The sequence below is a fragment of the Apium graveolens genome, chromosome 4 (assembly GCF_009905375.1).
Source record: "Apium graveolens cultivar Ventura chromosome 4, ASM990537v1, whole genome shotgun sequence".
NCBI classification, from domain to species: domain Eukaryota; kingdom Viridiplantae; phylum Streptophyta; class Magnoliopsida; order Apiales; family Apiaceae; genus Apium; species Apium graveolens.
Genome location: NC_133650.1, coordinates 86193422 through 86220152, shown reverse-complemented (window position 1 = coordinate 86220152; position 26731 = coordinate 86193422).

Sequence of the window (26731 nt, the reverse complement as noted above, 5' to 3'; positions counted from 1 at the left end):
AAGGTAAGAGGATAATTATAGGCGCTTGTGCCAAAAGAATACAGTGATGATGATTAAAACTGCGAAGGTTGTATTATGGTTTGGAAGATTGACATTCCTCCTGATGACTGTGCAATACCCAACCGTAATAGTAGTTGGTAAAGGTTTAATTCGTGTAATCGCCATGAACGGGCTATCTATCTTAGAAGGTCCTATCTTGAGATAAGCCAGGACCATGTTTCAAAAAGGACTAGACGAACCTTTGAGTAAGTCTTCTATTTAAGGCATATGATTTAGAATGGTATTAACCTGCTATCGTTGCTTTGATTGAAACTCTTCTGCAATTTTATCTGCTTCATGTCATGTATGTATGTCAGGATCAGGAGTGTTCTTCATGAATCAGAAATGGTGATTATGTTACCTCCCTAGAAGGATTTGATACGACATGTATGGACTCCGTATGGTTAGCTATTAAGACTTCTTGGAAAATGAATGACGACAGTAGGTCAGTAGTGGACCATAGTAATGCAGCAATGATTCTGCGAGTAATGAGCTGGTTACAACCGTGAGAGTTGTATTGGAATGGATGTTGAGATTGAATACCACTAATCGGGTAGTGGTAGTGTATAAGTTATCATTGATAGACTAATTAAGTAGAGTATCTACCTATTGAATATTTATTCTTTCTTATCAATAGAGAGTCGTATTATTATACGAGGAAGGTTGCGGTTCAAGCATAGAATTCTAGTAACGATGATGTCTAGAATGAGATCCCAGGTTCGATTTTCGACATCGAGGGAGTTTCAAAGGTAATTGTGTATAAGCTCGAGGAAGAGCATGGGTCCATAGAATGATGGACGGAATAGCAAATATTTAGGCATGTGAAATAGGATGCTATAATACTTGATGTTGTTATAAATACTCATATGTTTCGTTCTCCTATGACAAACCTCTATAGTTCAGAGGTAGGTTCCAAGCCAGATATTTTGTGGCAGTATATTTTTTTTCATATATACAAATCTCTTCAATTCGTTCTTTTCTCTTCTTTTCATTTCATGTAAGCTGAGAAGAACAACCCTTCCAGAAGGGGAGGTATTGCCGAATGACTATCTATCTGTGTGATAGAAGCCGAGTATGATACCAGCTATTGTTTAATTGCTTGTCAAGTACTAAAGGCTGGCCACCTTCTGTACTAACTATGCGATATAACAAGTGTTCATGATCTTAGTGATCTCTCAACAAATTCCTTTACTTCTATTTGATTGATCAAATTTTGGAAAATAGAAGCAACTGATAAAGGAGTAATAAAGTGGTGGTAGTATGCGGAATGGGAACACATTCGTGATACTAAGGTTGACGTGGTTATTAAAAGGTTATAGAACGCTAACGAGCAAAAGTATAACCAGTATAATATTAGGAACGGAAGGTAGTAGCGATTACGAACTGGAAAAGAATGGGTATTGAGAAGCAGAAGCTCTAATGATAAAAGCTATAATGAGAGTCTGTGCAATAGACTTGAAAGAATTTGGAATGATCACTTAATTCGGATTGAGTTATCTTACGACAATAGATCATATGTCATTATCGAGAGGTCGCCTTATGAGATTCTTGAGGGAAGATAATGTCGATCTCCCTTATGTTAGGATGAAGTTGTAGAGCGTAAGATGCTCGGACCCGCAGTAGTCCAAAGGACCAAGGATATGATAGATCTAATCAGAGGACGGCTGGTAGTAGCCCAAGATGGACATGATAAGTATGTTGATTTGACACGAAAGGATAAAGAGTATGAAATAGGGGACCTAGTAATGTTATAGGTATCCCTTGGAAAGGATTGATGAGGTTCGGAAAGAAAGGAAAGCTAAGTCAACAATTTGTTGGACCCTTGGATATATTAAGACGTTTGGGAAGTTAGCATATGAGCTAGCCCTAACCCCGAACATGTAGCAGGTCGTAACGTGTTTCACGTATCAATGTTAAGGAAGTGTAATTCAGATGCCAGGTAAATAGAGGCATATGAGCGCATAGATATACAACCCAACGTAACCTATATGGAGCAACCAGGAAGGGTTATAGAGTGAAAAGGAACAAGTGCTTAGGAGAAGGATTATCAAACTAGGCAGAGTTTGGTGGTAGAACCACAATGTGGGAAAATTGACTCGAGAGTTAGAAAGTGCAATGCTAAGGAGGTATCATCGAGATGCCAGGCACATAGTGGAGTACGAGCAGGTGGATATGCAGCCAGATCTAACTTACGTGGAGAAGCCAGTAAGGATTATGGATAAGAAGGAGCAGGTGCTTCGGAACAAGGTGATCAAGCTAGTCAGAGTACTATGGCAGAATCATAATGTGGAAGAATCGACTTGGGAACTAGAGAGCGCAATGCTAGAAAAGTACCCCCATTTGTTTTCTGTTTGATTCCGGGACGGAATCCTTTTAAGGAGGGGAGACTGTAATAACCCCAAAAATTTTCAACTTTTTGTAACCCTTGTGAATAGTGTTTTAGCTGAATGAGAAAACTTTTCGCGCCACACTATGTAGGGGTTCTGATATGGATATTCTGAGATTTTATTAGTACTTTATATGGGATATAAGTGTATGTAAAGATCGTCAGAATCCAATTCCGAACACTTTGGTTTTTCCCGGAAATCCACAAGATACGGAGAAAATTGAGTATAAGGTAACAGGATAAAAAGGATTTAAATTAAAGGATTATGATAGAGGATCATAAAAAGGAATATAACGTATTGAGAAAGGTTAAGGGAACCTAAGTAATAAGATCCCGGGTATGATCCTTCAAACGATAAACGAGAACGAAAGTTAAGCGAACCGTACAACAGATCAGCGGTCATTAGGCAAACGATTAGGAAGCTAATCAAAGGGTTTAATGGGAGTGATGTCATCCAACCAATAGAAAGGAAACAAGGAAGGGAGGATGACATCATAAGGGTGACATAAGCATGACATGGAAGAAGGGAGGTGTGGTTGATTAAGAACCACACAAATTCAAGGGCAAGGTGGTAATTTGCTAAATCAAAAGCAAAACCAAGTCAACCAACTAGCAAATCATTTCATCAAAGATCAAAAAAAAAAAATCAGCCAAGGCATTGTTCTTCACTTTGCTCTCGGCTTTTACACATTTTAAAGGGTAGATTTTTCAAAAATCAAGATCCAAGCATCCTTAATTGGTAAGAAAATTCCCTAATCATCTTCATGCTTAGTTATGGCTACATCATGAGTTTAAGCCATTAATTCTTTCTCTAACTTCTTCATTTAACCAATGAAGAAGACAATGAATAGTGTTTTCAAGATTTTTTAACTTGAAGTTTGTCTTGTTTTCTTGAAGATCCAAGCTTTCCTAAGGCTTCTCAAAGTTTCTTAAGGCTTCCTAGCTCTACCCACCACTCCAAGGAAGGTATACCATTTCCAAACCCTAGGTTCATATATATTATAAGGTGATTTTGATGAGTAGGATGTTATGGTATCTTGTTGTTATGATTAGAGTTTGAGATTTGGAATGGTAGTGAAATGAAATGGTAATTTTGTGGTTTTGATTTAAAGAAACTTAAGTATGATTAAAGTTAGGTTTAAGCATATGTATGAATGATTAAAAGTGAATTGGTTGGGATTGTTATGATGTGATAAGGATGGATGTTTGTTGTGTGTTGGATTTGAGGATGGTTTGGGTTGATTGTGGATGGTTTAAAAAATGGGAAAATCGCGTAAACATAGCCGTCGTAACGTCCGATTTTCTTTGGACTGTTTTTGTGCATAGCATTAGGACCCGAGAACCCCCTGCTAGATTGTGACCACTGCCATGTTTAGATAGCTCATGTTACGAGCTTCGTTTTGATATGTAGTTCGTTCGATTCCGATTTACGGTTTAGGAGAAACGACCGTTTCAAGTAACGGCGTTTCACGAACGAAACTTTTTCCCTCGCCTTACTTTGAAATGTAGGTTAAAGACCAAAAAGGGTTAATTAATGTATGAAACATTTATGGTAAGTGCGTTAGGCAGTTGGTAAGACATTCGCGAAGGAATCGCTTTAAAACTCGTAAAGGTTAAATTATTAAAAATGGTGGAGCCGAGGGTACCCGAGTGGCTTAAGCGAATCAGTGAGCGCAAAACAAGCGTTAGAGTCTAAGTTAGTTAAAGTATAGATTTACAAGTGATTTTGGTTTAATTCCAACTTACTTGTTGTTTATAGGTTACCAGACTCGTCCCGAGCCATTCGTAACCCCAGTCGCTCAGGCAAGTTTTCTACCCGTTATACTGTTGTTGTGATGTAAATGTATGTATATGCATTATCTTGTGATATTGCATGATTGTTATTTAGCAAATGTTGCGATATATTGTAGCATGTGATATGGTATATATGCATGCCTGTTTTATATTCTTGAGATATATATCTGTTGGTTTATTTGATAATACCTATGCTAGAGGATAGTTGTATCTTGCATATACCCTTAGTATAGGGACTCAAAGGTGAAAATATTTTCTAAAACCGGGAGTCGAGGATCCCGAGTAGATTTTTGTATATATGAATATGGATATATATATATATTTATATATATATATGGTTATAGTTTTTCCAAACTATTAACCGAATAAGGTTTATTCGATAACTTTATTTTATTTAATGAATATTATTACGAATATTCATTCGAGGACTTATGACTCCTTTTATTTTATTATTTGAATATTATTCCGAATATTATTCGAAGGCGTATGACTCCTTTACATTATTATTGAATATTATTTGAATATTCATTTGAGGATGTATGACTCCTTTATTTTATTTAATGAATATTATTTATAATATTCATTCGAGGTATGATGACTCAGCTTATTTTATTTATTGAATATTATTTGAATATTCATTTGAGGATCTATGACTCCGATTATTTGCTGAGATATATTCTTTATTTTATTAAAGAATCAGGTGTCGATAATCAAACTTATTTTTGATTATTCAAATAAAGATATTACTTTCGTATAAGTATATCTTTGATTATTTGCTATTCATTTCAAGTATAAGTTTTAATACTTCTACTTCAATTATTTTATAAAGATTATTTTTTTATGGGAATATTATTTAAATAATAATATTCAGACATTTTCTAAAATATTCTGGGGACTGATTTACTTCATTAAATCAGTTTTACTCCAAACACTCTTTAAAGTGTTTTCGAGTCTTTAAAATGATTTTCAAAAGTTAGAGCGGATCCCAAAACTATTTTTATATTTAAGATCTTCCTTTTAAAAAGGGGATTTAAATACTCGCTCAAAACCTGGGGGATCCGGCTCGGTGGTGTGTTTTATATTCGCAACAAGGTTGCTGTCTGGGTAAAAGAGTTTTTGATTACTTACCCAATATTCGGGAAGTAAAATTCTTGGAACAAGTTAATCCATTAACAGGCATCGCCTGGGAAATATCGGTGAGTTTTCCTTTCCAACTAGGTACGACTTCTTGGTGGAGCCGTATCAACAAGTTTCTACTTGGGGAAAGGGGGAAACGAGCTTTACGTTTCAGAGTCATGGATTTCATCTGAACTAGGAGTGGCGTAAGTGGTCGAGTAGCGCCGGCCCAGCCTTATTATATTGGCCCAAATGGCCTGGAAGTTCCGCTAAGGCGGTCCATTCCTTAGGAGTTCAGTGTTCGGTTGACAAGTAAATCCGACAGGTTCTCCTCTACATGTAGAAAATGGTGGGGTTGTACTACTACGACTGATCATCGTAAGTGGTCTTCCTGGCGCGGTAAACTCCCGTAATGAGTTCATCATCCAATTGGATATTTCTGCAACACTACCCAAAGCACTTCGATAGAAAGGCTACGGTTGGGCGATTGTTGAGTGTTGGCAGGGTCAAGTTTTCAAAATAATGTTTGCATCAAATGAAGTAACTCATAACTTCATTTTATTTTGATGATATTTTAAAGGTTGAATCTATTCAAGTATTATCTTGTAGTCTCGTCTATGTGATGAACTTTGGAAACTAATTATAACTTGAATGGTGGTAGTTCAAGTAGTATTTGGAAAAGATATAAGTATATTGGAGTATTTTGTAACTTCATCTTTTAAACTTATATCTAGTAAATGATTATCTTATGCATGACAAAGATTTTCAGAAAAACGTTGAGACAAGGTTAGATATATGAGATCACCTTGCAACGATATTTTTATACAGTTATACACTGGAATTCTGTGTGTATTACGCATGGAAGAGGACTTCCAATATTTTGAAAAGTATATATGTATATATACTGAATATTTTGCGACTTCATCGCATTAAGATATCAAACTTGGTTCATTTCTTTTGACCAAGATTTTCATGAGTATTATGAGTAGACTCATATACTATTAATCATTATACATATTATTTTGGTGGGCTTGCCGCTCACCCTTGCTTTCTTCTTTCATCACACAACATCAGATAGATAAGATGAACAGGACCAAGCTCCCAATTCGCGATCGGATAGGAAGCGTTTCGCAGCTTCCTATAGGCATTGAAGTCACTGTAGCTGAGGTAGGGAACTACCAATAGACTAGGCTTCAACTTTTGATGTACCAGATTTATGTATATTATGAATTGTAATAATGGCAATGAAATGTAAATTTATTCAGAACCTTTTTAAGGTGTATTGACATATAATTGTGGAATAAAACGACTTGTGATTATTTTTGGATGTTCATCTCTGAGACTATAACGTGTGGTGTGTGTGTTTATTGTGGGGTCACAGTACAGAGTAGTTGAGAAATTATTAAGATTGGGCGTTAATAAGGGAAATGGAACTCGTGACAACCCGGATCCCCGACCCCGGATCTGGGGGTGTTACACTTTAGCTGGATACACTGGAAAAAAATGTTACAACAGGCCATATATGGTGTAGTGAACGGTCATGACAATTTCTTGTTAATTTGAGACATTTATGTTATGATTATTAGATGGACGGAAAAGCTCGGGTTCGCTGTTAATGGCGACCGTCGACGGTTGATTGGGGAAAGTGGTAAAATTACCGCTTTGCCCCCGTAGTTGTAAAAACTGTTATTGTTTGTGCCCTAGAGACAACACTATGATGTTCTAATTTAAGACATTAGGATTATTAATGTTTATGTTCTATCGATTATTCCCTTTATATTTTATTAATTCTTAATTTATTGCGATATAAATGTTAGATTATTAAATGTCCTTGGAATATGATATGTAATTCTATATCTCTAAGTTCGTGACTTAAAAATGAGATTATGAGAACAGTATCAATATTCCTAAAGGTCCCTAGTCGAGTATTATTATTAAGGGAGAATAATAATGCATTAAGACCTGTGTGTTTGTTGACTGATGATCATATCTCATTGATCATATGTATAGTGATACTACATTAAAAAACACATACAAAATAAATACAGTTCTAAATATGCAATCACACATATCCATATTACTATAATTAAATTAAAATTAAAATTTGAACAATTATATATAATGAACATTTAAAAATCCGCCATTAACCCATTTTCATAACTCAATATTTACTAGTCAATGAGTGATTATTTTATAATTACATTATTTTATAAAAAATAATCATGTAAAATAATTATTTTATATTATTGAGATTAATTAAGTTAAGATATTTTAGAATCCAAAATTTAGATAGTTAAATAGTTAAAATCCAGTGCGATGCATACATGTTTGGTTTGCCCCTAGAGTAAAGTGGGGGTTTTGAATAAGAGTAGTGTTGTGGGTGATTTCGCATTTCATTTTAATATTCCTTTTTTTTATTTTTTTCTTAATTTATTAATTAGTTTTTTATATTATAATTTGAATTACTAAAATTACTTTTGGAAGTATATGTTTTTCTACAAAAAGATAGGAAAGAAGTTAGTACAGTTAGAAAATAAGTTGAATAATAATTCATAAAAATTACAGTAATATTAGATACGTTATTTATTTTTTTTAAATAAATTAAATTTGTTTAAACTTTGTTTGGAGGGATTTAAGCGATTTATAATAGAAGAGTAAACATATGTTAACATATAAAAAAATTGAACAATTGAACAACACCATGCTGGTGAAGTGGATGACAACTGTGTGTAGAAGTTACACATTCTTTTTTAGGAAATTCTCGATGGTACCCTCGTAGAATTGGCTTTTGTAAATGGTAAAAAAAATAGTTTTGACTTCTAGATTGTACCATTCGACTATTATGTCATTTTCTACGGTACCCCTATCATTAATCTCTCTTAATCAAATGTTATATTTTGGGTATCATTTGAAAAAAAGTTAATTATAGAATGGTACCATTAATAATTTCTCTTAAATATATCATTATAATTTTTTTAATATAATATTCTGAAAATTTAAACATACAAATTAAACTAAATCAAATGTTTTTAAAGTCGGGGTTAGGTTAAAATGAATGATAAGTGATCAAAATAAATCGGGGACAATCAAATTGACAATAATTATGATTCCAAAATCGATTATCATCTTTGACAAAGTAACAAAAAATCTTATTTGTTTCAATATGTTTCCATCCGAGTACATCTTCTTATTTCCCTATTTCAGGCATACAAATAATTATTTATTGATGTATTATTTAAATGAACATTTCAAATTTTCAAAAAAAAAGTATTAGGACTGAGTCTCGGTTCTTATTTTAAGATTGGTCCTCATTTAAACACATATATGCATGGACTAGTTTTTAATGTTATTATTTTTTTTCTAAAAGGTTATTTAATTCGGCTTTTGATTTGAACCTAAAAAATTCTCAATGGTACTCTTCTAATATTGACTTTTATGAATATTATCAAAACTATAAGATCTAACTAGAGGAAGTTAACAATAGGGGTACAATATAGAATAATATAATAGTAGAATGGTAACATCCGGAAATCAAAACTATTTTGTGTACCATTTGAAAAATCCAATTATAAGAGAGTACCATTGAGACTTTCCCTTGTTTTTTTGGTAACATTCTCATCTTACAATTAAATGGATGTACTTATTCTCACCTGCTTCCAATAAATACAATGCAATAAAACTAAAAGTGAACATTTTATTTGACATGCCAATAACTTGTACGGTTCAAAGTGTAAGTATTTGCTAAATCCTTTTTCAACTCTAACCTTCACTCCCACACTTTATTTGATGTTAAGTATCACCATCAATTACTTTTATATGCATTGTACTCACTTCATTTTTTTGTCAACAATGAAAATGATAAATACAAGAAGAAATGGTGATCACGAAAATTTTATTAACACTAGAGCTAGTGTGGTAAAATATATGGAATGTACCAAGAATCACGCAAAAGCCGCAGGAGGGCACGCTCTGGACGGGTACCATGAATTTTTTGCAAGCATTGGGGAGGAGGTCACAACCCCTACAAGTATTTGTGCAGCTTGCGGTTGTCTCCGTTCATTCCATCCTAGGCTAATCACTGAACTCCGAGAACCAGAACCACCACCGGAACCACAGCCAGAACCACAACCCCAACCAGAAGGAGATGTGATTGCTAATAATTAACTAGTATGTTTTGTACTATTAAATATCATCAAGTCATCCACTGGTTCAATTTATGAACTAAAATATAGGATTCAAAATATGGCTTGCAATTCTCATTTCTTTAAAAAATATTCAATAAATTGATGGTTTTTTTTGCAAAAGCCATGGTTCCATTTGTGTATAATTCTACATGATTAACTTGTTTCTTTATTTTATGATGGGTTACAGTGCTTTAACTTAACTAGTTTCTTTATTATCTAATGAAATGCATTTTTTAAAAGATAGTTTTAATTGGTAATGGAATTCACCGTGAACACATCACAATGATGCACTACAATGGTGCACCGTAGTGTTTGATATAATATCTCTAATAACTATCATAGTAAACTTATTTGTTTTTATTTTTTTTTTATTTTTCATGAGGTAATTGTTACCAACATCAGATATAAAATGCTACTTCATTGGGACAAAACTTATAGACCCTGGTAAAAAGGATATTTCACATCACAAGGAGTTTTATTCGAATGATGTAGCATCTTACGTCTGATACAATGTGATATTTTTTCTCATCTTCCACTCTCCATGCTGGCCTAAGTCAAAATTAACAGATTAATACACAATGGTTATTATACTGCCAAATACACAAGTAAATTTATGGTATTAACTATTATGGTATTCGAAAGGTTACAGGCTTACAACTAAAATAAATTTTATAAATAAACCATCTGTCATATGCTATACATACCATGAAAGTCAGGGATGCAGTCTCTGCAGCCATAACACCTCCAGATATAGGAGCATCCAACATTGATGCTGCAAGTGGAAGGTATATGTGGTTGTGAAATTAACATTTGTAGAAAATGTACAACGAACACATATCATTACATAACAACACCATGATATTTTTATTTTATATCAGGCAATCATTTGCATGACAATAATACCCAACTAACTGTTTATTTCAATTTAGAATATTGAAGTTGTGTAAATAAGACATAACAAGATGCAAAGAAAGCAAAAAATTCACTAAGCTCAAATATTATGCCACATACACATAATTGAGAGAGTCCATTCCAATCAAGTCTGATAATGGGCCAGGAAGTTTGTTGTGTGCCAAATTCCTGCACCAACATGTCAGAGAGTGAGAAAACACATTTGATTCGAACATGAACTACGAAGAAAATTTACCTCTAAATTTCTTGAAAAAATTACTCACAGTTCAACCACATTGACAAGATTGTGGAGGTTTACTTGGACCTTGCCTTCGAACCAATTCCTATCAAGCCGACTGTTTTAGATGAAATTATGTGTCATGATCAGGAATTAAGGATTGTATCTAGAGACAAGTGGAAGTGTATCTTTAACAAAATAAGGTGATTTTGTGTGGCGAATATGTGGCTTGCACTTAGTAGGAGAGTACGTAGAATAGACATACAAATGTTTTGCCTTTTTGAGAGAGTTTAAGCCTTTAGAAGCAATTATTGATGTAGGGATAAATCCACTTAACTGATTATACTGGAAAGTAATAAATCGAATATACAAAATTACAAGCACAACATACCTACAACAAAATAGTGGAGTTAAATCTAGTAAGCCTTTGAGCATATTACTCAATTTACTTAAAAATATTCTAACTAGAAACACTAATTTAAAATTTGTCCCAAAATATATGTGGGTAGAGAACATCCTGTCTCAAGAACAAGTCCTTTATGTAAGGTAAAAAAGAAAAAGTAAAAAGGAGTTATTAACATCTTAGAAACATAAAAATTTTATATTCACTACTAAGTCTGTAATAGTTTCACTAAAATTCTAATTTGTTAATCTTCATGACTTTAAGGGATCTTCAAATTGGATACAAGATAAATAGTGTTCCAGCGTAAATAGTAAAAATGAAATACTGGCTTGGGTTTTGCCGGAAATATGATTGGCATAGTGGTGCTCTATTCCATTTCATATTTAGACATAAAATGGATCAATTATTAGAGTTAGGATACTAAGCAATCTTGGTATTATAGTTAACAGTGATAAACAGAGTTTGAGTTTGAGAGACTATATTACGACTATAAACATAGAAAGACACATAGATAAGAGAAATTTATACACATACATAACATAAAATAGATACAGAGTCCGTATGTGTTTACACAAAAAAATAAGATAAATAACAAGAACATAAAGGCATCAAAATTTATGTGTTTACAACTTGATATATAAGAGAAAAATAAGAAATTATACAATTCAAGTTCTTGAATTTGCTGGGGAGTGTGTCAGTGGTATCTTTTCTTTCTTGGTGGCCTTGTTTCATCAACATTTTAATCATCACTAGAAGCTCCATCCATATTATTAGTGCCAGATCTAATCTCATGCTCTTCATCCCTTCTTCTGATTCTACTACCACCAACATTAGTATTCTCATATATATTGTCACCATTTCTTGTCACCTCGCCTTGACCCTCCATATTTGTTTGATGTCAACACAAAACCACACACACAGTAAGTCAAAACCAGTACATACATAACATCAAAGAAAAAAAAAAGGGACTAAAGAAAGAGTAAATACAAGGGCAAGAGAGAGGCCACGAGAGTTGAACATAGACAAAGAGATAGAAAGAAATATACAAAGGTAGAAGAGGGATATTGATACACATACATAACACAAAATAGATACAGAGAATACTACTTCACCCTTAAATCGAAGCCCTAATCTTGGATCCCTAGCTTAATTGAACCAATCATCCGCTTTTTCTCCAACCCTAATTGAAGCTCTTTCTTTGGATTGCATTAAAGTCTGATTAAGAGTTTCTAATTGAAGTCCGATTGAGAGTTCTGACTAAGAGTGATGGGTCAATGAGGTGCGAGATGAGTGAGAGATAGAGAGAGGCAAGATAGAGAGTTTTACTTTGTTGAGATAAGGTTGTAAGATAAATGATTTTAATTTATTTTTTATTTTTAAGACAAGGCATTTATTTTCCCCCGCATCTTTTTTTAATTAAAATTCAATACCCCCTATATTTTCTTTCAATAGCCTAATTTTTCGATGTTTGGTTACACATTTTTTAAGACAAATGGTAATATTAGTTTGATGTTAGCGTAGATTTCGAGGACCATTTCATGTTAATTTGAGACCGCCTATGGTCACACTTTAGCTGGATACACTGGAAAAAAATGTCACAACATGCCATATATGGTGTAGTGAACGGTCAGGACAATTTCTTGTTAATTTGAGACATTTATGTTCTATTTATTAGATGGCCGGAAAAGCTCAGGTTCGCTGTTAATGGCGACCGTCGACGGTTGATTGGCGAAAGTGGTAAAATTACCACTTTACCCCCGTAGTTGTAAAAACTGTTATTGTTTGTGCCCTAGAGACAACACTATGATGTTTTAATTTAAGACATTAGGATTATTAATGTTTATGTTCTATCGATTATTCTCTTTATATTTTATTAATTCTTAATTTACTGCGATATAAATGTTAGATTATTAAATATCCTTGGAATATGATATGTAATTCTATATCTCTAAGTTCGTGACTTAAAAATGAGATTATGAGAATAGTATCAATATTCCTAAAGGTCCCTAGTCGAGTATTATTATTAAGGGATAATAATAATGCATTAAAACCTGTGTGTTTGTTGACTGATGATTATATCTCATTGATCATAGGTATAATGATACTACATTCAAAAACACAGGGAGATGTATATATACAAAATAAATACAGTTCTAAATATGCAATCACACATATCCATATTACTATAATTAAATTAAAATTAAAATTTGAACAATTATATATAATGAACATTTAAAAATCTGCCATTACCCCATTTTCATAACTCAATATTTACTAGTCAATGAGTGATTATTTTATAATTACATTATTTTATAAAAAATAGTCATGTAAAATAATTATTTTATATTATTGAGATTAATTAAGTTAAGATATTTTAGAATCCAAAATTTAGATAGTTAAATAGTTAAAATCCAGTGCGATGCATACATGTTTGGTTCGCCCCTAGAATAAAGTGGGGGTTTTGAATAAGAGTAGTGTTGTGGGTGATTTCGCATTCCATTTTAATATTCCTTTTTTTTATTTTTTTCTTAATTTATTAATTAGTTTTTTATATTATAATTTGAATTACTAAAATTACTTTTGGAAGTGTATGTTTTTCTACAAAAAGATAGGAAAGAAGTTAGTACGGTTAGAAAATAAGTTGAATAATAATTCATAAAAATTACAGTAATATTAGATAAGTTATTTAATTTTTTTTAAAATAAATTAAATTTATTTAAACTTTGTTTGGAGGGATTTAAGCGATTTATAATAGAAGAGTAAACATATGTTAACATATAAAACAATTGAATAATTGAACAACACCATGCCGGTGAAGTGGATGACAACTGTGTGCAGAAGTTACACATTCTTTTTTGGGAAATTCTCGATGGTACCCTCGTAGAATTGGCTTTTATAAATTGTAAAAAAAATAGTTTTGACTTCTAGATTGTACCATTCGACTATTATGTCATTTTCTACGGTACCCCTATCATTAACCTCTCTTAATCAAATGTTATATTTTGGGTATCATTTGAAAAAAAGTTAATTATAGAATGGTACCATTAATAATTTCTCTTAAATATATCATTATAATTTTTTTAAATATAATATTCTGAAAATTTAAACATACAAATTAAACTAAATCAAATGTTTTTAAAGTGGGGGTTAGGTTAAAATGAATGATAACTGATCAAAATAAACCGGGGACAATCAAATTGACAATAATTATGATTCCAAAATCGATTATCATCTTTGACAAAGTAACAAAAAATCTTATTTGTTTCAATCAGTTTCCATCCGAGTACATCTTCTTATTTCCCTATTTCAGGCAGACAAATAATTATTTATTGATGTATTATTTAAATGAACATTTCAAATTTTCAAAAAAAAAGTATTAGGACTGAGTCTTGGTTCTTATTTTAAGATTGGTCCTCATTTAAACACAGATACTCATGGACTAGTTTTTAATGTTATTATTTTTTTTCTAAAAGGTTATTTAATTCGGCTTTCGATTTGAACCTAAAAAATTCTCAATGGTACTCTTCTAATATTGACTTTTATGAATATTATCAAAACTATAACATCTGACTAGAGGAAGTTAACAATAGGGGTACAATATAGAATAATATAATAGTAGAATGGTAACATCCGAAATCAAAACTATTTTGTGTACCATTTGAAAAAGCCAATTATAAGAGAGTACCATTGAGAGTTTCCCTTGTTTTTTTGATAACATTCTCATCTTACAATTAAATGGATGTACTTATTCTCACCTCCCTCCAATAAATACAATGCAATAAAACTAAAAGTGAACATTTTATTTGACATGCCAATAACTTGTACGGTTCAAAGTGTAAGTATTTGCTAACTCCTTTTTCAACTCTAACCTTCACTCCCACACTTTATTTGATGTTAAGTATCACCATCAATTACTTTTATATGCATTGTACTCACTTCATTTTTTTGTCAACAATGAAAATGATAAATCCAAGAGGAAATGGTGATCACGAAAATTTCATTAACACTAGAGCTAGTGTGGTAAAATATATGGAATGTACCAAGAATGACGCAAAAGCCGCAGGAGGGCACACTGTGGACGGGTGCCATGAATTTTTTGCAAGCATTGGGGAGGAGGTCACAACCCCTACAAGTATTTGTGCAGCTTGCGGTTGTCACCATTCATTTCGTCCTAGGCTAGTCATTGAACTCTGAGAACCAGAACCACCACCGGAACCACAGCCAGAACCACAACCCCAACCAGAAGGAGATGTGATTGCTAATAATTAGCTAGTATGTTTTGTACTATTAAATATCATCAAGTCATCCACTGGTTCAATTTATGAACTAAAATATAGGATTCAAACTATGGCTTGCAATTCTCATTTCTTTAAAAAATATTCAATAAATTGATGGGTTTTTTTTTGCAAAAGCCATGGTTCCACTTGTGTATAATTCTACATGATTAACTTGTTTCTTTATTTTATGATGGGTTACAGTGCTTTAACTTAACTAGTTTCTTTATTATCTAATGAAATGCTTTTTTTAAAAGATAATTTTAATTGGTAATGGAATTCACCATGAACACATCACAATGATGCACTACAATAGTGCACCGCAGTGTTTGATATAATATCTCTAATAACTAGCATAGTAAACTTATTTGTTTTTAATTTTTTTTATATTTTTCATCATGTAATTGTTACCAACTTTACAACCATAACTTTTGGCACTTGTTACCAACTTTACAACCACAACTTTTGGCACTGTATTCCATAATTTTGTTATAAACGAATTTAATTCAATCGAACGTTTGTCACTTATAAATTTGTCCTTGTAAAATAGTATTCTCTTTCTTTTTAGTAATACACTTCTATGATTAAACTATGACAAAGAAGGTTTTCTAGAACAAGCATAGCAAATTATAGATATCAGCTTAGTGTCAATTGTTCAAGCATATATTAATTTTCAAAATGAAATATTTAATCTATATAATTAGATATCGTGATACCATCTTTCATTATTTCATTTTATACAAAACATATTTTATACAATGCAAAACATAAGTAATGCCCTTGAAAATTGAATCTAATTACACTAATGCCATTAACTACCATATTTTGTAATATATTAAAAAAATATAATATTGAATGGTTAGGATCTAGTCTAATCTCTTATTAATGATAGTCTCCCTATAAACCTACCATCTTTATATACATACATCCATAGATAGATATAGATGTATGTGTATGTATATATATTAATATATTTGTATATTTGGAATCCGGTAAAAATCAGTCAAGGTATTTGTTGATGAGGGTAAACACATATTTTAATTCTTTGTATTTTTCAGATCTTTAAAAACGTAAAAACAAAGTGATAAAATAGAGTAATCCAAGATTAAAAAAAATCAGGCACGGATAAATTTGAAAAACTAACCGCACTTGATTTATATATATTACCAACATACATGTTTAATAGATAAAAAAATATTATAATTTTTTAGGTCCAGTAAATTAAAATGATTATATATTCATCCCCTGTGACCGGACCAAATTGAATAGATTTTTCTTGAACCTTTGTTTAACCCACCAATTTTCTTGATTCGAAAATCAATGTTTTTTCTTTCTCCGAGATTCTAAGTTAAAAATGATTTATCTTAGCTTCAATTTTACCGGAGACTCCAATCAAAATGTGTTATTCTAATTTTGATACAATGGATACTTTCAAGTCACTGTCAATGGGTATTTGAGTGTTCTATCAATAGATATTGATTTATTCTTTAGTCTTGGGAGATGTGTTGAAGTATATTGATACTTTTTGACTATTGGGTTTGATATAACTAATTATCACAATAGGATTGTGAACTTAGAGGCATAGAATTTGGCGAGATTTATTAGATAAATATGAACAAATGTTGTTCCACCAAGCTATCCAAGAGTTATATAGTTGATATAATTGACAAATGTTGTCTTCCTAAATAATCATATTTTAGGAGAAAAGTCAAAGCTGACCTAATGGGTGGTGAAATATGGATCTTGGCTCACTAGAAAGGATATAGAAGATATTTTTTCTGAATTAATAGTTAGGGCTATTGATTTGATAAAAATAGTAGGAGATATATATTGTGAATATATATATATGAATAATCACTTAAACATAATTTAATTATTATCTATAAACTAAGTCATTTTATGCATTTTAATATTGTAGATATCAAATAACAAATAACACAAATAACTTCTCTATGTAATAGTCCTTGAGAAGGACAAGCTGACATGAAATAATTTCCTCGATTGACATAGGAACTTGAGGATTGTCCTCGTGTTCAAGGATGTCACTCAAACCCCTCGCTTATTTCTTCTAGCTGAGAATGAAACATGTGCAGAACAAAATGCTTACTAGAAGTAAATTAATTATGCAACTAATATTTTATGTCTCATGCTTGTAATTATGAGTGCTGAGCTTTAGAAGCAATAAGAGCATAATGATGCTTATGATATGATTGAGCACCTTCAAAAGATGTTTGAAGGATAGGCTCGTCAGAAAGATTTGACAATAATAAGGCACCATACTTTTGCATTAATGGGAGAATCATATCTGGTTGGACCACATGTTTAAAAGGTGATACGCATATGTAACTTGATATTTTGGGTTTCAAGAATGGTTTAGAGATGCAGCTTGATTTGATCAAACGATCTTTGAACAACTTTTATTCTCAGTTTGTTAAGAACAAAAGGAATGAGATAGACAGAACACTAACTAGGTTGTTAAGCATGTTTAGAACTACTAAAAATAACACGGTAAAGGCATGAATTACATCCATATTGATGATGTACACATGAAATGCAAATGGGAATGGAAAGTGGACAAGCAATGTGAAGATTTGATCTTATTCAGTGCCAAACCAAAAGTCCAATACCAAAGGGCTTTTTAAAGCCTAATGAGGTGTTGCTAAAGGAGATGATTGTCATTTCTGTGGAAATAACTGGATGAATGGAAGTTAAATTGGCGAGCTTATTTGGAAGATCTAAAGAAGAAGACTAGCAATGGACAAGCTTCAGGTATAGGGTTAGAATTGGAGCAAAAGTTGTTACTCTAGTTGAAGGAACTCGATACATAATGTTGCCCATATGGCAAGATTTAGAACATCATAAATTGTTATAACGTGCCTGCCTTTAGCGGATACATTAAGTCATTTTTTTGTCAGGACAATAAAGGTTTTCATTTTAATTAAATAAACAATAGTTGTTTATTATATTTCATTGATAAGACTTATAATGTTGCACAACTAGTTAACAATTTATATGTTCTAAGTTGACTCAAATTAAACATTACCTCTAGCATTTTCGTTAAGCCATATTATTGAGAAATGCATTTCTGTGTTATATATAGATGAATACTTGGATAAGTTTGATTTTGAATCATATGGAATATGTGAACTTTGTCTCATTAGAAAAATGACTAAAGCTTCTTTTACCTGATCAGGTGAAAGGGCCACTAAACCAAATTCCAACTAAATTCCAACTAAAGCGGTTCAATAGACTCCATATGAGATATGGACTGATAAACGTCATAACATGTCATTTATAAAAATTTGGGGACATGAAGCGTTTGTAAAATGTTTAGCCTCTGACAAGCTTGGACCAAAATTAGATAGATGCTATTTCATGGGATACCCAAGTGAGACTAGGGTATAGTTTTTATAATCCTTCCGAGAACAAAGTGTTTGTTGCTCGTGCCGCTGTATTTTTTGAGGAAGAACTACTTTCTAAGAAAATCAGTGGGAGGACAATACATCTCGATGAAGATCGAGAACCACGTGATAACATTGAACCAGAGTTGGAATAAGATTAGGATGTACATCAAAATGTTGAAAGTAATCCCGTCCAAAAAACACCGGTTATTCGTAGATCTAGTAGGATTTACCATGAGTCCGGGAAAAATTATGAATTTCTTTTGACTCAAAATGGTGATATGATGCTTACGGATAATTATAAGCCTCTCACCTACCAAGATGCTATGAAAAGTTCAGACTCCGAGAGATGGCTAGAGGCCATGAAATCTAAGATGGAATACATGTGTCAAAATAAAGTATAGACTTTAGTTGCTCAAATCGAAGGGGTAAAACCCATAGGGTGCAAGTGGGTTTTCAAGAAGAAAACTGATATAAATGGTAAAGTATAGACCTATAAGACGCGACTAGCGGCAAAAAGTTTCAAATAAATTCACGGTATAGACTATGATGAGACTTTTTCACCGGTTAGTATGGTCAAGTCCATCAGGATATTGTTAACAATAGTTGCTTACTTTGACTTTGAGATTTGACAAATAGATGTCAAAACTGCTTTCTTCTATGGGAGGCTTGAACATGATGTATATATGATACAACCTGAGGGTTTTGTCGATCCAAAGTTTGCTAAGATAGTTTGTAAGTTGCTTCTATTTATTTATAGATTGAAGCAAGCCTCAAGGAGAATGAATATTCATTTTGATGAAATGGTCAAAGAGTTTGGTTTTATTCAAAATGAAGATGAACCATATATTTACAAGAAGGTTAGTGGGAGCCATGTGACATTCCTAGTATTATATGTAGATGACATATAACAGATATGGAATAATATACCTTCTCTACAGGCTGTTAAGACTTGGTTGAAAAATAGTTTCTCGGTAAAAGACTTAGGCAATGCTACCTATATATTAGGGATAAAGATCTATAGAGATAGATTGAAAAGGTTAATCGACCTAGTCGGAGTACATACATTGATAAAATATTGCATCATTTTAGGATGCAGGAGATAAATACATGATATGTTTCGATGTCTCATGGGATAGTGATCTCAAAAGATGATATGGGCCGTTTGAGAAAGCTTCATATGCTTTAGCAATTGGATCTATAATGTGTATAATAATATGTATTTATCCTAATGTTTTGTATGCTTTGAGCATGACGAGCAGATACCAATCTAATCCAGGTGAGGGTCACTGGATTATTTTCAAGAATATTCTTAAGTACTTGAAGAGGACCAATGATTTATTTTTGGTATATGGAGAAGATAGGGAACTGGTTGTAAAGGGTTACACTGATATTAGTTTCTTAACCTAATTTCTGGATAGACAAGGATGATTATGTGGCTATGTCTGGTTTATGTTTTGTCTAAATATAAGTTATGTTCACAGTAAGAACATTGATGATTCTATAATGGAATCCGAATATATTGATACTTTTCAAAATAGCCAAGGAGACTATTTAGGCATGTCCTTAGGCGATATCACCTTATTAATGTGATTAATGATCAAGGAGATATAAATGTAAAGTACATAGTAATGATAATGTTGCAGACCCACTGACTAAGGCTTTATCACAGTAGAAGCACGTTGGTCATACTAGTTCAATGAGTATTAGATACATGGGTGATTGGCTCTAGTGCAAGTGGGAGATTGTTAGTGTTTGTGCCCTAGAGACAACACTATGATGTTTTAATTAAAGACATTTGGATTAATATTAATGTACTATCGATTACTAGCTTTATAATTTATTAATTCTTAATTTACTACGATATAAATGTTAGATTAATAAATGTCCTTGGAATATGATATGCAATTCTATATCTCTAAGTACGTGACTTAGAAATGAGATTATGAGAATAGTATCAATATTCCTAAAGGTCCCTAGTCGAGTATTATTATTAAGGGATAATAATAATGCATTAAGACTAGTGTGTTTGTTGACTGATGATCACATCTCATTGATCATTGGTATAGTGATACTAAAGTCAAAGACACATGCATATGTACATGTACATGGTACTGGACAGATCCGATGTGAGATTCCACATGTATGTTATGTCATAAGTAATTCTCAAAGTGATAATGATATAATGGTGCTTAGACCACAAGTCATTATATTTCTATACGAGAACTTGATTTCATTAAAAGTTATCCTTGACCGGTTAATGATAAAAGTGGACATTGGGTATATTATGAATCGTATGAGAAATATGAATATCTAGAAGGGATTTAACCCTCCTATTTTAGGAGTGATATTATTGGCCTCTTGTGTGAGCTAGACTACGAAATGCGTGGCCACGCTCAAATGTTAATTTGATATGATATTCTACCCATTGATGAGGATGACACATTACATACCTCTAGTTTAATCCATAATATGTGGTTAAAGGGATTATATTACATTGTACATTATTCACAAAAGGTTTAATCGATCACCAATTCAATTATTACTTGGGTAGCAATGATGTATTACTAGATGCCACTCATTGTTTACCATTTTAAATTAGATTTAAAATTCGTTGCCAACGTAATAATAACCTATATTGTCACAGACTTAGAATGCTTGAAGGATTATTTAATTTAAATTGGATTTAAATTGTATTAAAGTAATTCGAATTATTTATAATATTAATTAATTATGACTTAATTAATTAGATAAATATTGATATTCGAATTTACTAATATTAATTATGAAATTTTGTGTTAAATAATTAAGTGAGACTTAATTATAATACAAATAGGAATTTTGAATTAATAATAACTTCTAATTAGTTCAGAGTTATAATTTATTTTTCTACTCTCTATATAAGAGCTCTTGTATGGCTGTTTTTTGTGTGAAAAAAAGGGACTTTTACTAAAACTCTAGCCACCAAGAGAGAAGATGGAGAGAGCAAGAAGAAACGAGTTTGTGCTAGTAGACATTAAATCCTTGAGTTCAAGCATTCGTATGGATACCGATAGAGCGTAGATCGCGAGAGCGGGATGCGTGGTGATTGAACAAGCTTTGGATCTCCATTAGTCAACCAATTGGTAAAGTTTCTTAAGGTAAACAATCTGATCTACAAATTAAATATATGTTTTTCGCATGGATCCTGCGGTGGGTTTCGAAAATTCTGATTTTTACGTGTTTAATTACTATTTCCATTGCGTTTATGTGCTCGAAACCCAACAAAAATCACTAATGGTGCTGAAATGGATGTTCCTTTTGATATTTTTCCTTCACAAGATTTTGAAGCTGATGTTCGCTCCCATAATGAATTGCAATATAAGTCTATCTTTAATTTTATTTTTAATGAAGAATTGGCAAAGAATGCTACAAGACTACATGATAATAAGGATTTCACTCATGTTATATTTCTCGCTTACATGTCTGTTATGGAAATCATGTTGTACTTCTCGATGACATGACAATTGAGGAAATACAAAAAATCCAAGGTGAAAGAAATGCAAATCTTCGAGGTTAGTTTAGATCTAATGAATGGAGATATCAATGGAGGCTTCCTAAAATGACTTTTTTGTTATTATTGCACATGATTGAAATAGCTGAAAAAGGGATCGGAAATCCGGAACTTATTGTGCATCTTAAAACTTCTACAATAATGATCAACTTTCTTTAAACTGATCAAAATATGGCTCAAGAGGAAGTCGATTTTATTACAGGAGCTTTTGAGTTAGTTAAGCCTAAGCAAGGGTTTGAGTTGAAGAGGATTGTCTAACATAACACAATGATGTACTACAAATTGGATCGATTTATATATATATTGACATGCATACAGTTGGATCGATGAAAAATATTTTTTTTAAAAAAACGAAACACAAATTCAGAACTAAACACTGGTTAGTTGTACTATTCAAACTCATACTTGACTGTTAAAATGGCAAACCAAATATAATTATTTTGATCTGAAATTTTGGTTATATCACTCATATATATATATATATATATATATATATTGACATCTGTACGGTTGGATCGATGAAAAATATTTTTAAATAAATTAAAACACCCATCCAGGACCAAACACTAGTTAGTTGTACTAGTTAAACTAATGTTTGACTGTTAAAATGGCAAACCAAATAAAATTGTTTAAATTTGAAACTTCTGTTATATCACTAATATATATATATATATATATATATATCTTTTGACATTCGTACGGTTGGATCGATGAAAAATATTTTTAAAAAAATCGAAACTCCAACTCAGGACTAAACACTAATTAGGTGTACTAGTCAAACTGATACTTGACTTTTAAAATTGGCAAACCAAATAAAATTGTTTTGATATGAAATTTTCATTATATCACTAATATATATATATATATCTATTGACATTTGTACGGTTGGATCGATGAAAAATATTTTTAAAAAAATCGAAACACCAATTCAGGACTAAAGACTAGTTAATTGTACTAGTCAAACTCATGCCTGACTTTTAAAATGGAAAACCAAATAAAATTATTTTGATCTGAAATTTTGGTTATATCACTAATATATATATATATTGACATCTGTATGGTTGGATCGATGAAAAATATTTTTAAAAAAATCAAAACACCCATCCAGGAGGAAACACTAATTAGTTGTACTAGTTAGACTGATGTTTGACCGTTAAAATGACAAAACAAATAAATTTGTTTTAATTTGAAACTTTGGTTATATCACTAATATATATCTTTTGACATCCGTATGGTTGGATCGCTGAAAAATATTTTTTAAAAAATCGAAACTCCGACTCAGGACTAAACACTAATTAGTTTTACTAGTCAAACTGATACTTGACTTTTAAAATTGGAAAACCAAATAAAATTGTTTTGATATGAAATTTTCATTATATCACTAATATATATCTTTTCACATCCGTACGGTTAGATCGATGAAAAATATTTTAAAAAAAATCGAAACACCAATTCAGGACTAAACACTAATTAGTTGTACTAGTGAAACTCATGCTTGACTTTTAAAATGGAAAACAAAATAAAATTATATTGATATGAAACTTTGGTTATATCATTAACATATATATCTATTGACATCTATACGGTTAGATCAATGAAAAATAGTTTTAAAAAAATTGAAACACAAATTCAGGACAAAGCACTATTTATTTGTACTGGTCAAACTCATGTTTTACTTTTAAAATGGCAAATCAAATAAATTATAATGATATGAAACTTTGGTTATATCATAAATATATATATATATATATATATTGATATCCTTACGGTTGGATCGATGAAAAATATTTCTAAAAAAATCGAATCACCAATTCAGGACAAAGCACTAATTAGTTGTACTAGTCAAACTCTTTCTTGACTTTTAAAATGGAAAACCAAATAAAATTATATTGATACGAAAATTTGAAGAAGTTTTAATCATTAGACATTAATTATTTTAACAAATAATGTATAACTTAACTTGATTCTAAATTCTACCGCACATTCTTGTGGGTGGAATTTATAAAAAAAAAATCAACCAAAATTATATATTTTTTATAAAATTAATAAAATATTTAAATTAAATTTTGTACAATTAAAAAATCCAATCTTAAATTGTTATAATAGTGGTTTAGTGCAATATTATTTTCTTTAAGGGTCATAGATTGAGGGTTTGGATATAGATTTGAATTATTTTGAGATTATACCGACCAAAAAAGAATTATTTTGAGATTATAATTTATTTATTTTTAATAATTAAATTATAAATATAACTATACATTTATCATAAGTACAAATTTAATTAATAAAAAAGTATATGTGACAACTTTTTTTATTTTATTTGATATTTTCCAAAATAAATAATTATGTAATTACTAAAAAGTTATTAAAAAATACATAAATTCAACATATTTAAATTATATTTATAGATTCATACTCCTAAATTCTACCAATAACAATTAAATTTACTGTCATGTCATCAATCCTTGTGAATTGGATCCAATGCTCCAAATTGAACAACAAAAATCCAGTCCAACGTTTAATTTGAACCTAACCTTTTAATGCTTAAAAAACCTACCATTTATCCCCCACCCTCACCTCGAGCCACCAACAAACCACACAATATCTGCTCTTTTTTTGGACAAAAACTCTCCCATGCTTCTTTCTCAACTGGGATGAGATCTTTGTTTTTAGCTCATTTTAAACCTATAAACCCTTTTATACTCACCAGACTCAAAATCAGTTCGTGGTTAAACCCTCTTAGACTCATTCCTCATTTATCTCACAACACCTTAAGTCATTCTTAAACCTCAAATCTCAGCTTACAACTACTTTTTCAGGTTATTTTTCCTTGTGACAAATACCTCATCCGCACTGCACTCCCCCCACAACTCAATCATGTTACATCTGAGTCAACTCAGTCCGAACTCGTCAACTCTTGGTTCAAGTTTCTACCCAGCTTATTCATTATGTTTTCCCCATGTTTTGCGATTACAATAGAAGATTACGAGTCCCCCAAGATTATTATAAAGCGGCAATGAACGATTTTGGCCATTCGTGTGATGCTGACTCATTTTCTGTGTTGCGTCCGAGTGGAATAACTCAGAGGAAATGGTGGAGGGAGTTTCTTATTCAGTCAGGATATAATATTAACCGAATATGTGTTGAAATATTGAAGGCGGTTTTTTAAAAGTTCTATTTGCTTAACGTAATTGTTCTAATACTTAAGTTCGAGTATCGATTGCCGTAAAATAAAGAGCAGGGGATAATGATATATAGTTGTTAACACACTGTGTGAACCAGACCTGGTGGGCAGGGGCAACTTTCTCAAGCAGGGGACATTTGCAACAGAACCCATGAAACCGTTTATGAACAAGACCGTCGTAGACAAACATGTAGGCCATCCCAAACACTGTAATTCCGAGTCCCTGAAATTCAGAACACAGAAAATTCAGATACAGAAAGCACTGAAACAAAGACAAGGAAAGAGCCCTTTGTGGAAGAAACGTCCATAGGCAAGCAGTTTTATTGCTGAAACCGCAGAAAATATATCGTTCAACTCAAAAGTGCCTTCTCTTGGTTTATGGTGTGACTGCATTTAAGAAATTAACAAACCACCCGCTTCTTCGGTCTCCCATGTAGTTTTTTTTTGGGTCAAAATGCGGCAACCTGAATGTGACCGGAATCTCGTAGTTTTCGATAATATTTTTTTTTAAATTGGTGTTTGTTATCTGGACAGCAGGCGGTCAAATTTAGGGTCATTTTTTCGTCCATATACGGTCGAGTTTAATTTTCTGGCGGGCCTTTTAAATTAATTTGAAAATTCAAATTTTTTGGCGGTAATTTTAAATTTTAACCGAAAATTTTAATTTGACGGTATTCGGTCGAATTTGGGTGGTCGAATTTAAGCGGTTGTATTCATGCGGTCGTAATTAGCCGGTCGAATTTAGTTAAATTCGACCGAACTCCTAATCCAACTCCCTTATTTACAACCGATTCAAAATTGGTCGAATTTAGCCTTTTTTCTAGTAGTGATAGTAATTTTAATGGATTATGTAAATATTTGATCTCTATTTTCTCTGTTTTGACAGTGTAAATATTTTTGCATGTGATAATATTTGAGTAATTAATTAGTTAACAATGTCTTTACGTATATTTCTGTTATGCAAGGTTAAAAGAAAACCTCTTGTCTTTGTGCTTGGGGTGCCAAATCACATGACATATGCACATTTTTGTCAAATCTGTGGTTCCTTTGTTCAACATATAATGGAAATACGGATTGTCAGGTATGAATTTAAAAATCTAATGCTACGATGTGGATTTGTCCATCTTGTATCCTATTGGAATTCTGTGTGACTTGGATGCCATTATTATGCATTTCAGGACTGATGGGATGGAGGATAAATACAGTGTTCTGATACTCTTTTTATCGTTCTAACTTCAAATATGAATTTTAACCTAAAACTAATAATA